The sequence below is a fragment of the Dermacentor andersoni genome, chromosome 4, assembly GCF_023375885.2.
Source record: "Dermacentor andersoni chromosome 4, qqDerAnde1_hic_scaffold, whole genome shotgun sequence".
In the NCBI taxonomy this organism is placed as follows: domain Eukaryota; kingdom Metazoa; phylum Arthropoda; class Arachnida; order Ixodida; family Ixodidae; genus Dermacentor; species Dermacentor andersoni.
The window spans coordinates 142,637,137-142,651,441 of record NC_092817.1 but is presented as its reverse complement, the minus strand read 5'-3'; the positions used below and the strand labels follow the sequence as shown (position 1 = coordinate 142,651,441).

Genomic DNA, 14,305 nt, shown 5'->3' with positions numbered 1-14,305 from the left:
CTTATATTCTCTCGCCCCTAAGCTGCGACTTCGCCTGCAACCCGGGCGTCAGCTTTTCCCCTTTGTCCCCCGCTTCTTTCCCAATCTGCTAAGACGTGCTTCCACTGATGCTTGCTCCTCCTTTTTCTAAATAAATGAAGGCATTCTTTCATGCATTCCTAAGTTACTGCAGAAAATAGCGTGTCTTTATCTCCTTAACCACCCTGTCCCTCACCTGGACTCTCCCATCGCAAATCAGTTTCTGTGTTGCAAATGCCTGGGCGTCACATATACAATTTTCTAGGAATGGCCAGTAGCACGGCGGGCAATTTTAGGCGTGTTACGAGACAGTATATAGAACACCTTCTCTGCCATATCCACACTCAGTTCTCTGCTTCGTGAGCTACTATTAGCAGCTACGACGAAGTACGAAATGAAAGAAACCTAGCTGGGCTGGTCGCGGGCAGCTCTTTTTGTATTCGTGATGCGTCGATTTGAAATATATATATTTCTTATCTAAGCCTAAATGACAGCGATATAGGCGAGGTGAGTTACGGTAGCTCGTTGGCCTGGACTAACGACGCTCTTCACGCAGCACTTTCGTCTTATGTGTGTTTGCGAACAGGAATGAAAGACAGGAGGGTAACACGCCTTCCTGAAATGAAACATTCGGAATAACCCTTTGTTTGGAGGTTGGACATATGTCGAGGGTCCCCGATACGAACCACCTGCAAGTCTGTATGACCTTGCAAAGGGGAACTCAGATGAAACGTTGTCAAATGTATATGCTTTTAATTATCATAAGTATGTCTTTATATAAATTCGTTACCATGAGGTGAAAGCGACTAATAAGCATTTAAATTTTCTGTGTTATTGAAACGTCGTGTTAATATAAGGTTGCTGTGCTTTACAGCCGCCCAAATTAAAAAGTAACTTATGAAAAATAAATTGGTGCGGTAAATGTGCAAACGCAGACGCAAGAAAAGGCTATAGCCCGTTTCCCAGTATTCACTCAATGAAGATGGAGCACCTCTATACTCTCACGTTGTAGTAATGTCAAGAACAAAACACTTCCGAAAGAGTCAGTCACGAATGTTACTCATTATAAGATGAGCTTGCGCTGGAAAAGAAAATAACACTCAAACATAACGATGGCTGCGCGCAAAGTGCTTCCTCTGATTCCGATCTACGGATCAAGGCGTCGGTTCGTCAGATTGGAATGCTCGTACATTGCAGCGCAATCTCGGGTCGTCAAATGTGATGGAGAATGTACGCCAGTATTCGCTTCACGCGCGCAATCTGATAAGATAACGCTCTTTCGCTATTGAATCCGTGACAACATACTGGATATTAGAAACACATGCAGGCGCATCTTGAACTAACTGATAACTTTAGAAGTGTGGTTAGACGCTAAAAAAAGCCCCCCCCCCCTTCCTTGAAAAAAAGAGTACAGTTGCTTTCAATATTAGCTGAAACATAATGCTTGTGGTTTAAAAAGGGCCCCCAACACTGCACAGCGACGCCGACATACAGGAAATTCAAGAGCGAACCACTTTCCAATTACTGGTATTTATCAAACCAGCATATCGTGGTTCAATGTAGCCCTGTAGTCCAGGGGCCAGTTCCACCAGGGTACTGTGTCGGAGCTCATGTTTCATGTCAGCCTTAACTGTCACAAAATCACAGTATATTTTTCTTTAGATCTTATCATTAGACAGCTAAAATACATACAGCGAAACCCTCACCTTAATATTTCAGTACTTTTCGTTCTAACGTACATATCCGTGCTTATCCATATGTTACAAAGTACTGAAAATGTACCCAATGCTTTCCTCCAGGAAGCTGTTTTTATTCCTTATGATGCCAGGAAACCGAGCCTGATGCCACCAACGCTCAGAAACCTAATCGGGAGCGCGCACAATGTTCTCACACACCTTGTGGGATGTGCCGTAGCGCTGAGGTGCTTCTTGTATAATGTATGAGAATCGGTTGTAAAGACAGACGTGCAAGGTTGGGCCATGTGCTTAAGCTCATGAAGTTGATTTGTGCCAAGATAACCTGTCCAAGCTTTCACACTTACTTTATGAGAAGTCTACAGCACCATCAATATGCCGGCTGCTTTTAACTGCACGAAACAAAACTATTGAAACGATACAAACAATGTTAACATCATTTTATCATTCGAGTATTCAGATTGGTAATCTCTAGATGGGCGGTGTAAGTTGAGAAGTTGTTTGCGTAATTAACAAAGCTACGTTAATTAAATTTTTAGTAATGGTTCTTATGTGGCTAAAGAAAATGAGCAGTTTGGAGCCCGTCCTCGAGATTATGCAGCCAAGCGAAAAACTTTCGCCTAAACATGCTTCTGTAAGAGCCACGCGAAAAAATTTTTCCAAGTAAACATTCTTGGAAGGCGTAACTGACGCAGGAAAAGAACATCTGTAAAGCCACAGAAAGAACAGCAGTTCACGACGGGACACAATGGAGGAAACACACACAAACTGCGCTAACTTTAGCCGCTGTTCTTTATGTGATAATGTAGCAACTAGCCCGTCAGTCATTGCTTCCAAACCTGTAAAGTCAGCCTGACCACATCTAGCCTTTTGTGATGCTGTCATCAATAGTATGGGCCCGTGAACATGTTCCCCGTGGCCACATAGTCGCATTCCATTTTTATTCATGCTGCTTTCTCGAAGGCAAGCATTTTAAAGTTTTGGTGTCAATGCGGCAGTGTACGTGTGCCGCCGAAAGCTTGCTTGGTCGCAGAAGCGATGCATGACGGAATGATGGTGCAGATTTAGCGCGTCGCTGGCATCAAGACAATGCGCGGCCGCCAAGGGATGGAAGATAACGAAAGTGAACAGCTTGGTAGCTGCTCACGGAGCCGTGCCGATGGTGACGGTGCCATCATGACGAAATCTGAGGCGGCGATATTGATGGCTGCAGCAGTTTTTTTTTTTTGTTCTTTTATTCTTTTTTTTACAGCGAAGTCGTTAAGAGGAAGCTTTAGCTCGGGCCCAACTCCGACGCCGCCTATTCAAATACATGTGAAAACGCAAAAACGTTTTTCTGAGATAACTCCTGGACCGATTTTAATGAAATTTGTTGCATTTGAGAGGGAGAGCTAAATTCTAGTGACTGTTGGAAGCGGAATTTTGATTTAGGGCTTGAATTTTGTTAAAAAGATTTTCAAAAATTCAGAAGTTCGAAAAAAATAGAAGCACAATGTTTACAAACTAATAGCTCTGCATCAAAAACAGATATCGCGATTCTGTAAACGGCATCCATTAGACCATTCAAAGCGGACAAATTTGATATGTCATTTTACATGTTGCGTGAATTTGTTACGTTAGTTACGAGGGTTTTGCAAAAGTTGTAATAACACATTGACATATTTTTTGAGGTTCATGTGTAACATACCACTTTTGTCCGCTTTAGATGTGCTATCATATACAATTCACAGAATTGCGATATCATTTTTTCTTGCTGGGTTACGGAGTTGTAAACTTGATAGTTTCGTTTTCTGAAAATTTGCGATTTTCGCCAATTTTTTATTAAAATATTACAACCTAAATCGAAAATTCGGAACCAACAGTCACTAGATTTTAAGTTTTTCTTTTAAATGCAGCAAACCCCGTCAAATTTGGTGCAGTGGTTGCCGAGAAAAACGAATTCTCCTTTTACATGTATTTAGATAGGAGCACCCGAGCTAAAGCTTCCTCTTAAGAGGAAGCTTTAACTCGGGCCCTACTCCGACTCGGCCTATTCAAATAGATGTAAAACGCCGAAACGCTTTTCTTAGATAACCCCTGGACCGATTTTAATGAAATTTGTTGGATTCGGGACAGAAAGGTAAATTCTAGTGACTATTGGAAGCGGAATTTCTATTTAGGGCTTGAATTTTTGCAAGAGATATTCAAATATACGAAAGTGCGAAAAGTACACAAGCACGAAGTTTGCAAATTATTAACTCCGCATCAAGAACTGATATCGCGGTTCTGTAAACAGCATCCATTAGACAATTCAAAGCGGACAAATCCAATATGCCGATTTATATCTTACGTGAAGTCGTCACGTTGTGAACAAGGGTTATGGAAAAGCTGTATTTCCATATCATTAAATTTTTTGAGATTCATGCGTAATATATCAATTTTGTCTGCTTTAGATGTGCTGTTAGATACAATGTACATAATTGTGACATCAGTTTTCATTGCCGAAAGAGAGTTGTAAACTTGATGTTTTCGTTATCTTAAAATTTGCGATTTTTGACAATATTGAATAAACAAATGATGACCTAAATCAAGAATTCGAAACCAACACACACTAGATTTTAAGTTTTTGTTTTAAATGCAACAAACCTTGTCAAATTAGATGCAGTGGTTGTCGAGAAAAACGAATTCAACTTTCACATTTATTTAGATAGGACCATCAGAGCTAAAGCTTCCTCTTAAGAGGAAGCTTTAGCTCGGGCCCAACTCCGACGCGGCCTATTCAAATACATGTAAAACGCAAAAACGTTTTTATGAGATAACCCCTGGACAGATTTTGATGAAATTTGTTGTATTTGAAAGAGAAAGTTAAATTCTAGTGACTGTTGGAAGCCGAATTTCGATTTAGGGCTTGAATTTTCTTAAAACGATTTTCAAATATTTGACCGTTCGAAAAAAATAGAAGCACGAAGTTTACAAATTCATAGCTCTGCATCAAGAACAGATATCGCCGTTCTCTAAACGGCATCCACTAGATCATTCAAAGCGGACAAATTCAATACGTCATTTTACATCTTACGTGAATTTGTTACGTTGGTTACAACGGTTTTGCAAAAGTTGTATTTTCGTGTGATTAAATTTTGTTATATTCATGTGTAACATATCAATTTTGTCCGCTTTAGATGTACTATTAGATACAATTCACAGAATTGTATTATCGTTTTTCGTTGTTGAGTGACAGAGTTGTAAACTTGATAGTTTCGTTTTCTGAAAATTTTCGATTTTTGCCAATTTTTAATAAAAAATTGACGACCTAACTCGAAAACTCGAAACCAACAGTCACTAGACTTCAAGTTTTTCTTTTAAATGCAGCAAACCCCGTCAAATTTGGTGCAGTGGTTGCCGAGAAAAACGAATTCTCCTTTTACATGTATTTAGATAGGAGCACCCGGGCTAAAGCTTCCTCTTAAGGGCTACTTTCCCCACTATCGCGTCCGCGTGTAGAGCCAAATCCCGAAGATAGCGTAATACCGGCCCGACCCGCAGCGGTGGTGAAGCATGCGTTCAGCGCTCCCCATACGTAGGCTGATCCCGAATGTAACGCCATGCCGGGGAGACCCGCGGCGGAGATGAAGCAGGCGTTAAGCACTCCCCATACGTGGGCCGATCCCGAAGACAGCGCAATGCGGGGCTGACATACGGTGGAGGTGCAATTCGCCATTAAGGGGCCCACATACACAGCTTTGCAGGTCATGTTTCTTCACAGAGTGGAAGGGCACTGAGCTTTTTTAGTTATCCGCGTTTATCCTGCATGCGTCTGCGATCAAAACAAGAAGCAGGTATGCCTGGAAAATCTAAGGTGGTGGAAGCAGGTGGTAGCTGAGAAGTTAGCATACCCAGCCCCTGCACGTACTTATATCTGCATTCACATAGGTTCGTGGTAGTGATAGCGACCAAAGCTCTACTTTTTCTGCGTACTCTAGTCATTGTGAAACTAAGGATGTGGTTAGCATGCCCAGCCACTGAATGCGAGTTGCAGCAGTTGCGAGTGGTGGAATCCCGCTGGGGCTGATTGTGAAGAAAGCTTCCTTTCTCTGTCCACTCTCGTGATGGTGAAGCTAAAAATGAGGAGGAGGCCTGACGGACACAACGTTGATCGTCACCATAACAGAATGGATGGACGATCTGCGGAAAGGACAAGGCACACCAAGTTTTTAGCACTTAACTTGTCCTACAGTAAAGCGCTACAATGGCAAGTATGCCCTCATGGGAATGGTAGACCGAACTGCTTCTCACTGCTAACACTGGACTGATACTAAGAAAATACTCCGTCCGCCGGCACCACGCTACACTGAAATTAGCAAAACAATGTCAGTTTATAAACTGATATTGCCAATTATCTGGTGTCCTCCTTGTGTGTGTGGAGGGCATAAAGGTCCTGGCAATGAAATGGCAGTATCTTCGTTTTTGCTGCAGTTGCACACAAACAAAATTCTTTGAAGTGATCGGACAGCGATCTACCGGTGGAGAGGACGAACCCCCAAATTAAAATAATTGCTGGTTTCAGATCTTCCAATGTACTTTACGCTTAGCTACCATCTGTTATATTTTTCTTTTTGTGCTCTTATAAAGAAAAAAACTCCACATTACTACAATATCAACAACCCTACACAAAATAGACTGGCTTTGAAGCTGTGGCCACGCACCGCACTTTTGTACATTTAGCACATGTAGTATTGGGGCAAGACTTGAGCAATATGATTAGGTTTTCGGTCAAATCACTGTGACAGGTGGGAAAAACTCGTTGTCATGCCTGGTCGAAATAATACCATCTGAAATCTTATTTACTTATATTCATTTTTGAAAAATCACTATAACCGTTTATACATTTGCTTCGTATGAGTTATATACTAGCTTGCCTCGTCAATCTCAAAAATGTATTCTCTTTTCGGGAGACGGCCTTCGTGAAAAACGACGCAACATGACAGTAAAACATCCAGCAAGGTTCTATCCAATGATGGGCGAAATTGTGCACTGAGAGCGTGTCGACTAGCGTGCGAGTGAAAGTTGAATTATGATCGTTGTAAGCTTGTGTTGCCTCTAGCACGAGCGAGTAGTGTTAGCGATGACATTGGTGTGAAAACGGTCAGCTCGGTCTGCGATTTGTTCTTGTGATCTCCACATTGAACGTCGCAGTTGTCACGGTGAGAGTACTTCTGTGACATTATTAGCCCAGTGGACTGGGAAGGCTCGAGTGGTAGCTCACCTTGAGGAGTATTAAGTAACTATTATTAATATACGTACTTTCGAGATCATGAAAAAGATGCAGAAACACTACTGCTGTTGTCTAACTATTCGTAAACGGGCCCCCAAATTTCAATTGGCCCACCCCCAAACATTAAATAGGCCCACCCCTAAATTTCAAGTTGGCACACCCTCAAATTTAAATTGGCCCACCCCCAAATTTAATGTTGGCCACGCCCGATTTTCTTTTCTCCCAGCCTTAAACTTGGAGTTGGCCCAATGCCCAATTTCAATTGGGCCACCCCTAATTTTCAAGTTGGTCCACCCACGAATTTCCATAAATCGTCCCCCAAATTTCCACTCGACGCACCCCAAAATTTAGGTTGGCCCACCCCCATATCGCCCCCAAATACAGATTGGCCCGCCTCCACAACACCACCAAATTTATATTGGCCCACTCCAATACCACCTGCAAATCGAGGTTGACCCACCCCCATATCAGCCCCAAACTAACGCTGGCCCACCCCTCGATCACCTCAAATTTAGGATGGCCCACTGCAAATCATCCCCCATATAGGTTAGTCCACCCATCACCCCCCCCCCCCCTATTCAGCTTGGCCCAGCCAAACATCACCCCCATGGTTAGGTTAGCCCGTCCCCATGTTACCTCCAAATTTAGGTTGGCCCACCCCCATATCATCCCCAAATCCAGGTTGGCCCAACCCCATATCAGCCCCAAACTTAGCCTGGCCCACCCCTCTATCACCTCAAATTTAGGATGGCACACCGCAAATCACTCCCAAATTTAGGTTAGCCCCCCTACCTCCCCCCCCCCCGATTCAGCTTGGTCCAGCCCCATATCACGCCCATGGTTAGGGTGGCCCACCCCCCATATCACCCCCAAATTTAGGTTCTCCCACTCCCATATCATCCCCAAATCCAAGCTTGCCCACCCCCAATATTCCCCCAAACTTAGGCTCACCCACCCCTATATCACCTCAAATTTAGGTGGGGCCACCCCCATATCAGCCTCAAATTCAGCTTGGCTCACTAACATTTCACCCCAAATTTAGGTAGGGCCACTCCCATATCACTACCAAATTCAGCTTGGCCCATCTCTGTATCACGCCCAAATTTATGCTGATGCCACTTCCAATTTCAAGTTGGCCACGCCAACCCTTTTTTTTTTTATATATTTATATGGGAAATGCGTCAAGCTTTTGGCGTTACAGACACGATTTTGCACGATTTTGCTACCAAATTGCTGGGGTACTCGCCAAAGAATGCTGCGCATTAAAAGCAAATGCACCGAACGAAGGACACCATATGTTGATCCTAAATGCTGACGGCTAGCCAAGCTAGCTTCTCTGTAGAGAGAGCGGGGCAGACACAGCACGGGACATTTATTCAAATGGTTTTTTACGGCCACACCTACGGATTGATACCACTTGGCTGTAGGGAACACATTAACAGTAGCTATTAATCCAGACGCTGCACATCTTCTCCTGGTTGGTGCATTTCTTATTTCGATGAATCTTTAGAAATAATTAACGTTCGGGCAGCGACTCAGCCTAGCAGACCCTTTGTTCCACACGAATGTTGCATAGGATTGGCACTGGCCACCGGGTGGCATTGGGGCACAGGTGAACGTGATTCGCTCGGAGTGTGTGCCATTAAGGACAGCCGAAAGTCGAAGAAAACGGACCTTCCAGAAGAACGCAATAAGAATAGCCATTTTGTTCTCCCACGTTCCACGCTACAAAGCACGAAAGTTTTTTTTTTTCATAACACAAAGCCATGCGCAAGCTTCTAGTTAAGATGTCCAATGAATAAAATCTTCATAAAACCGGCGACTTAATGAACACGATACTGCTACGTTTTATGAAGGAAAAATAGAAAGCATAATATTTCAACAGCACCACTGGAAAACCAGAACCGAAAGCAAATCTTGAATTTTTTGTTTCTGCCATTTGATAGCAGATTATAAAACTAAGTCCTGTGCGGCTTTAAAAAAATGCGCTGCGGAAAAACCAAAATCGAAAGCAAATCTTGGGTTTTGCGATTCTGCCATCTAGTGAGAGACTACAAAACTAGGCCCTATGCGGCTTAAAAAAAAGTGCGAAGCGGGAATCGAACCACGGCAACCGCGACGGGATACGAAAGGTGCGCGCGATTCTACCACTCGGCCACGGCTTCCGAGGCTTCGCCCGGTGGTACGCTCATGTTTTTATAGATACCACGTGAATTTTCACGACAGTGTTACAAAAAACGCTTTTGGGAACAGTGTTGCGCCATGTGTGGAGAGTCGAGATAGGCATCAATCGAAAGCTAAGTCTCCGGACTACATACGCTGCACTGCGTATTACGATAGACGTCGTAGGTTAATTACAGGCACCGTTCGTGCCTCGAAAATCGAGTACAAATTTTCGTCGTTTCCATAGGCTTCCATTGCTAAACCTTTAACCGCTGTGGGAACAAAATTCTTACGTGCCATAGCGTGATCACTGTATTTGGATCGTGTGGATTGTCTTCCAGAACACGTCTGTCGCCTGCGTTTTTCGATAATCGACCTGCAGCTTTTGTTATTCGCGAAAAACCCGCTCGTTCCATTGAAAACGCGCTAGCTTCGTGCCGGGGCCGCTTGGGGCGCTAGTTGGTACGTGTCCACTAAAGCTAGATATGAAAGCAAGCTTTATTCATCTTGTATGCAGTGCTAGAGCACCAATCGGAGGCGTAGTTTTAACACACATTAATTTGCAAAATTTTATTCCCAAGCATGTATGTTACAAGGATAATGACCTTGTAACTTCTTTTTGAAGAAATAAATGCACCATACTGCGCTACAAGAATGTTTATTTTTTGTTTTGCGAAAGCTTGTGTATAATTTCTAGAAGTGCCTTCTGAGTTGCCAGGGATGACTCTCTTTCTGCCCTGCGCTCCTGTATCTCTATTTCGTGCTGCTTCTGCAGCCTCCCAAGCTCTTCGCACCGGAGCTGTCTATCTTCATCCAGCATTCGCTGCTGCCCCTCCCATTCCCGCCTTCTCTGGTCCAGCTGGTCCCTCTCCAGAGTGAGGCGCTGCTCTGCGAGGGCAATCTTTCGCTCCTCCAAAGAGCACTCTGTGGCTCTCATTGACTTCTCGTACTTCATTCTTTGTTCAAAGAAAGCCAGGTTGCCCCTCTCGGCAGCCCTTTTCACACCTGCAAATAAAGATCAAATGAGAGGGGCACTGTTAAGATGCTGTTTGTAGATAGGCAGTGACAAACTACTCCACACATTTGTATTTTACAGGTGGCCTAACTACACACAGCGTATACTTGCCTTGCCTTCCCCGCAGTGTCCCTCTTGAGCTACACTGATCAGTATCAGGCTGTGCACTTGTAAGCTCAGGGGAGTTCCTGCAGGTAGGCACATCCAAATCTAACGCAGGTTCATCACCTGGATGTATATCTTCATATATTTGCAGCAACTGTGTAGTCGCTGGACTTTCTCCATCCGGGTTCCCTGTGTGAAAATAGAAGACACCAACGAATTCTGTAATATTATATTCTGTTTGGCATTACTTCTTTTGGCTGCTAAGAGGCAGTCAACAGAAGAAATATGGAAGTCATATCACATCTCCATCTTCCTGCTGCATAATGCAGGCCCATGAAGGCACCTTACAGCATAGTTTTGGCGACATGCTGTGGTGCTTTGAACACTTAAACTAAATAGCATGTGTCTTTTCACAATATGTGTTGACAAAAAACGTCTCTGCTTGGCGCAGTTCACCATTTGAAAGGTGAAGTAGTCTTTTCATGCACAGTGTTGTAATCGCACCGCTGGCACGAGTTGTTGGGGTCTCGGTGCTGACGCCCGTTATTGCCAATGGGTCGCAAGCCCCAAGGGTAGCGTTGGCCTGGCGGCCTGGGGCACTGGAAGCATCCGAAGGTCCCGGCAAAGCAAGAGAAGACTGGTAACAGAACAACTTGTTTATTCTAACATAGCAAAAGAGCGGCCGGTCAGGTCGACCGAAGTGGAGAGACGGGAGAGCACGTAACTCAACAGTACAAATCGGAGCCTCTCTCCTGGCGTCCGGGGGCAGCTGCTCTTATACTCTCGGCGTCGCGGTCCAAAAAGGGAAGGCCACGGGATGAAGGTCACGGGATGAAGGTCACGGGACGGCGGAGCATGAGCCCACGACGGCGCGCACGGTCGAGCCGAGAGACCTGCTGAACCGAGTGTAGTGACGCATCGCCAACCCTCACTTGGGGAGCTCCTCTCCCCGGCTGCCGCGCTTTGACAAGCGTGGGCACACACACACACACGCACACACGAAGACACGTGGCACTGAAACACGCCTGGACACGCTTGGCGGGTAGGCGTTGCGGCGGCGTTGAACGGGCCAAAATGTCCGCCGCTTTGAACAAAGCCCCGGCGTCCGTTGCATCCGCGCCGGCATTACCGCGCGTTGTAGGCGAAACGTAACAACAGCCAGTAACTGTGACGTTAAATGGAGTGTATTGTGCAGAACATTGCATGTACATCGTTCCATTGATGATGCCTTTGACCTATGTTTGCATAAGCTGTGATGCAGTGCTGTCTGACTTTTCCATACTCATTTGAAATAAATGTTTGCGAACCTGACATGCTATTTTTCTCATGTTAAAAATATTGCATGAATATCAAAGTTGTACAATCGTGGACAAATGAAATGCGAACAGCAGAGCGCGTCGCCGATAGTACAATCAGCGCAACCTACTGGCCATGCTCAAGTCAGGTGGTGAGTGCGAGAGTACGTGTCCCACTGCGATATCTTCGATTGCAGTTTCCTATGTGCTAGGTTTGCCATACCGCCGCACTGGCGCACCCTACCGGTGGGGCTTCAGCTGCGCATGCCACAATTTAGTCCTCTGTCACAGCTAGATGTCTGTGCCCTCGCGGGCACAGACATCGAGCTACCACGGTAGATTTCCAAGCCGTCCATCATCACGCTACGCCTTGAGAATCCGATTAACAGTCGACAACTGGTGGCCTGTAATGCTGGCAAATGTCATGTTGTGGCACATTGTATCGGTAAAGAGCAATAATCTGAAGTGTGTCTTCTATCGACACACCAGCATGGCCAAGTTCTAATGGCCTTAGGAACACCGGGTCCTGCAGTTGTACACAATAGCGCCGACACGGCAACACTGCCCCGTTAAGGTGTGGCTCTTGTGCAAGCGGCGTTTTTAACGGTACAATTGAGTGCCACAGGCAGTGCTGCCTTCCAGCAGTTAAAGCACCAGTGGTAGCTAGGAGACAATGGTGGCCAAAATAAATACATAAATAAAAAGCAACGTTTGATAGTGAGCAAAGCAAATGCTAGTATCGCACGTGCGGGCTGTCTTTAGGAAACACCGCGTGGCCCAAACAGCTGCTTCGACAGCAATGTCAACAATGCGCTGGTATGATAAAACTAGCACACAGGAAACTGCGGTCGAACAGATCGCAGTGGGACACACTCTCGCACTCACCACCTGCATTGAGCATGGCCAGCAAGTTGCACTGATTCTACTATAGACCATGGGCTCCGCTGTTCGCGTTTAATTTGTCCATGATAGTACATTTCACATGCATGCAGCTCTTGACATGCATTCGCACTAGTTGTGCTGTAGTCATGTTTGTGTAATCCACATTGCCTGGATCAAAATAAATGTTGACAGACATGTCAGTCTTCCCAGCACTATTTCTCTTCAGTGCTAGGAGAAATTCATGTTGCCACAATGTTTTCTCTGGTGCTGCAGTGTAGAGCAGCCCCTACAGAGCACAGTTCTTCCTACTTGCTGTAGTGGCTTAAATAGACATACTTGAGCTAGAACACCATCTGATTTAGGTACAAAAGGACGGGTGAGCAGCATATGAGCGGTCTTTCACTGTACAGACAGCAACTAAAGTACAACTAATGTTGTGGGAAGCTAATGCGGAACATTGTATGACATACGCTAAGATATGTATTTTGTAATATTGACATGCATAAGTATACAATCACAATACCACAATATGATGTTCTAACTTCGAGCATATACACCACAAACACTGCTCCGCATGCACGTGTAGCTGTTAACTGTGTTACAAATAGCAATACACCATGGCTGCATCGTGGCAAGAAGCTATAAATGCAGGGCTTGCGCATTTCTCCACGAACGAAAAAGTATGTTAAATGTTCGCATAAGTCGTGCTGAACGCGGTGTTCATGAAGTGCATGGTGCTGTCTTGCAGACACTCAAACCTTACATGTGAAGTCGGCCCCCTCGGCAACGGCGACAGCTATTGGGCCTACCACGTGCGATGCCGCGGCAGCATCTCTCGCGTCGGAGGCAGCACTACGCTCAGCTGCCGAGATAGGAGACGGCTGCGGACGCGCGCAAGCCACTTTCCGCGCAGTAGTAGGCCTGATTTTATGGCCAAAATCATCTGCTAACTGCGAAATCTCCTGTAGGAGATGATCCTTTTCAGAGTACTGCTCTTCAGTTCCCGACCTGCGAAGCGTGCGCTATAGATGAATACAACGAGTAGAGACCGAACCACCGCAAGACAGAAAAACAAAAATAGGCGCTGGCAATTACGGTGGATAGTACTTACTTCCTCATGTTCGCCCGGTCGTTACGTCGGTACTGGGCGAGCAGCAGGTCCAGCCTGTCGCGGAGTGCGCGCTGACTGAAGTACTTTCCTGTTGTCGTTTTGATGTTTGTACACACGCTTGCCCATCCTGCCGGATCGGCAAATGGGTTCACTGCGCGAACCTCGCGCAACAAAGCGAGGTCATCTTCCAAACAAAATCGCGTTCTCACAGGTGTGACCGCCTTCGTCGGAGCCATTTCGAAAATGGTCGTCGGAACAAACGTGTAGTCTTCGGCTAAGGCGCGCCTCGGCTGCATTTGTCCTCAAGTTTGGCTTCGCCAGTGGATTCGGCCGTCTCTCCTCCCCTGCTTCTTGCCCAGCCAAAGCATTTCCGTGTTAGGCCTACGAGCCACGAAATCGGCAATCGAATTCGGAATCGGCGGCATCTAATGAATCAATCTTCATTACACACGTTAGTTGAGAGAAAGCGATAACCGTAGTCACTTTTTCTAGCTTAGGAACTGCACACGTTAGCACGAATCGAGCCCCGTTTGGTGCTAAGCTAGAGCCGTCGCTTCGATGGGTGCCGCCATGTTTGTTTACGCAAAACTTTGGGAACGCTATTTCGGCTCCCGCTAAATCGGTGAAATAGCGTTCCCAACGCAAAACCCAAACGCAGTTTGCGTCTCGCGCATGCGCAGTGGCTTCGACGCTATTTCTTTGGGGCCCCAAAACGTTTGGGGCCCCTATTCTAAAACTCCCTATTGTTTTCTGCTTTGATTAGCCATCACA

At 45.5% G+C, this 14,305-nt stretch overlaps 1 long non-coding RNA gene across 1 annotated transcript; it reads right to left on the bottom strand.

Moving 5' to 3' along the window:
* Positions 1 to 9,768: 9,768 nt before the first annotated feature.
* On the bottom strand, positions 9,769 to 13,989 carry LOC129386540 (uncharacterized). The gene is made up of 2 exons (XR_008613899.2): positions 13,535 to 13,989; positions 9,769 to 10,435 (listed from the first exon to the last, which is right to left on the bottom strand). It is a non-coding gene; the product is annotated as an uncharacterized lncRNA (long non-coding RNA).
* Between the last annotated feature and the right edge of the window lie 316 nt (positions 13,990 to 14,305).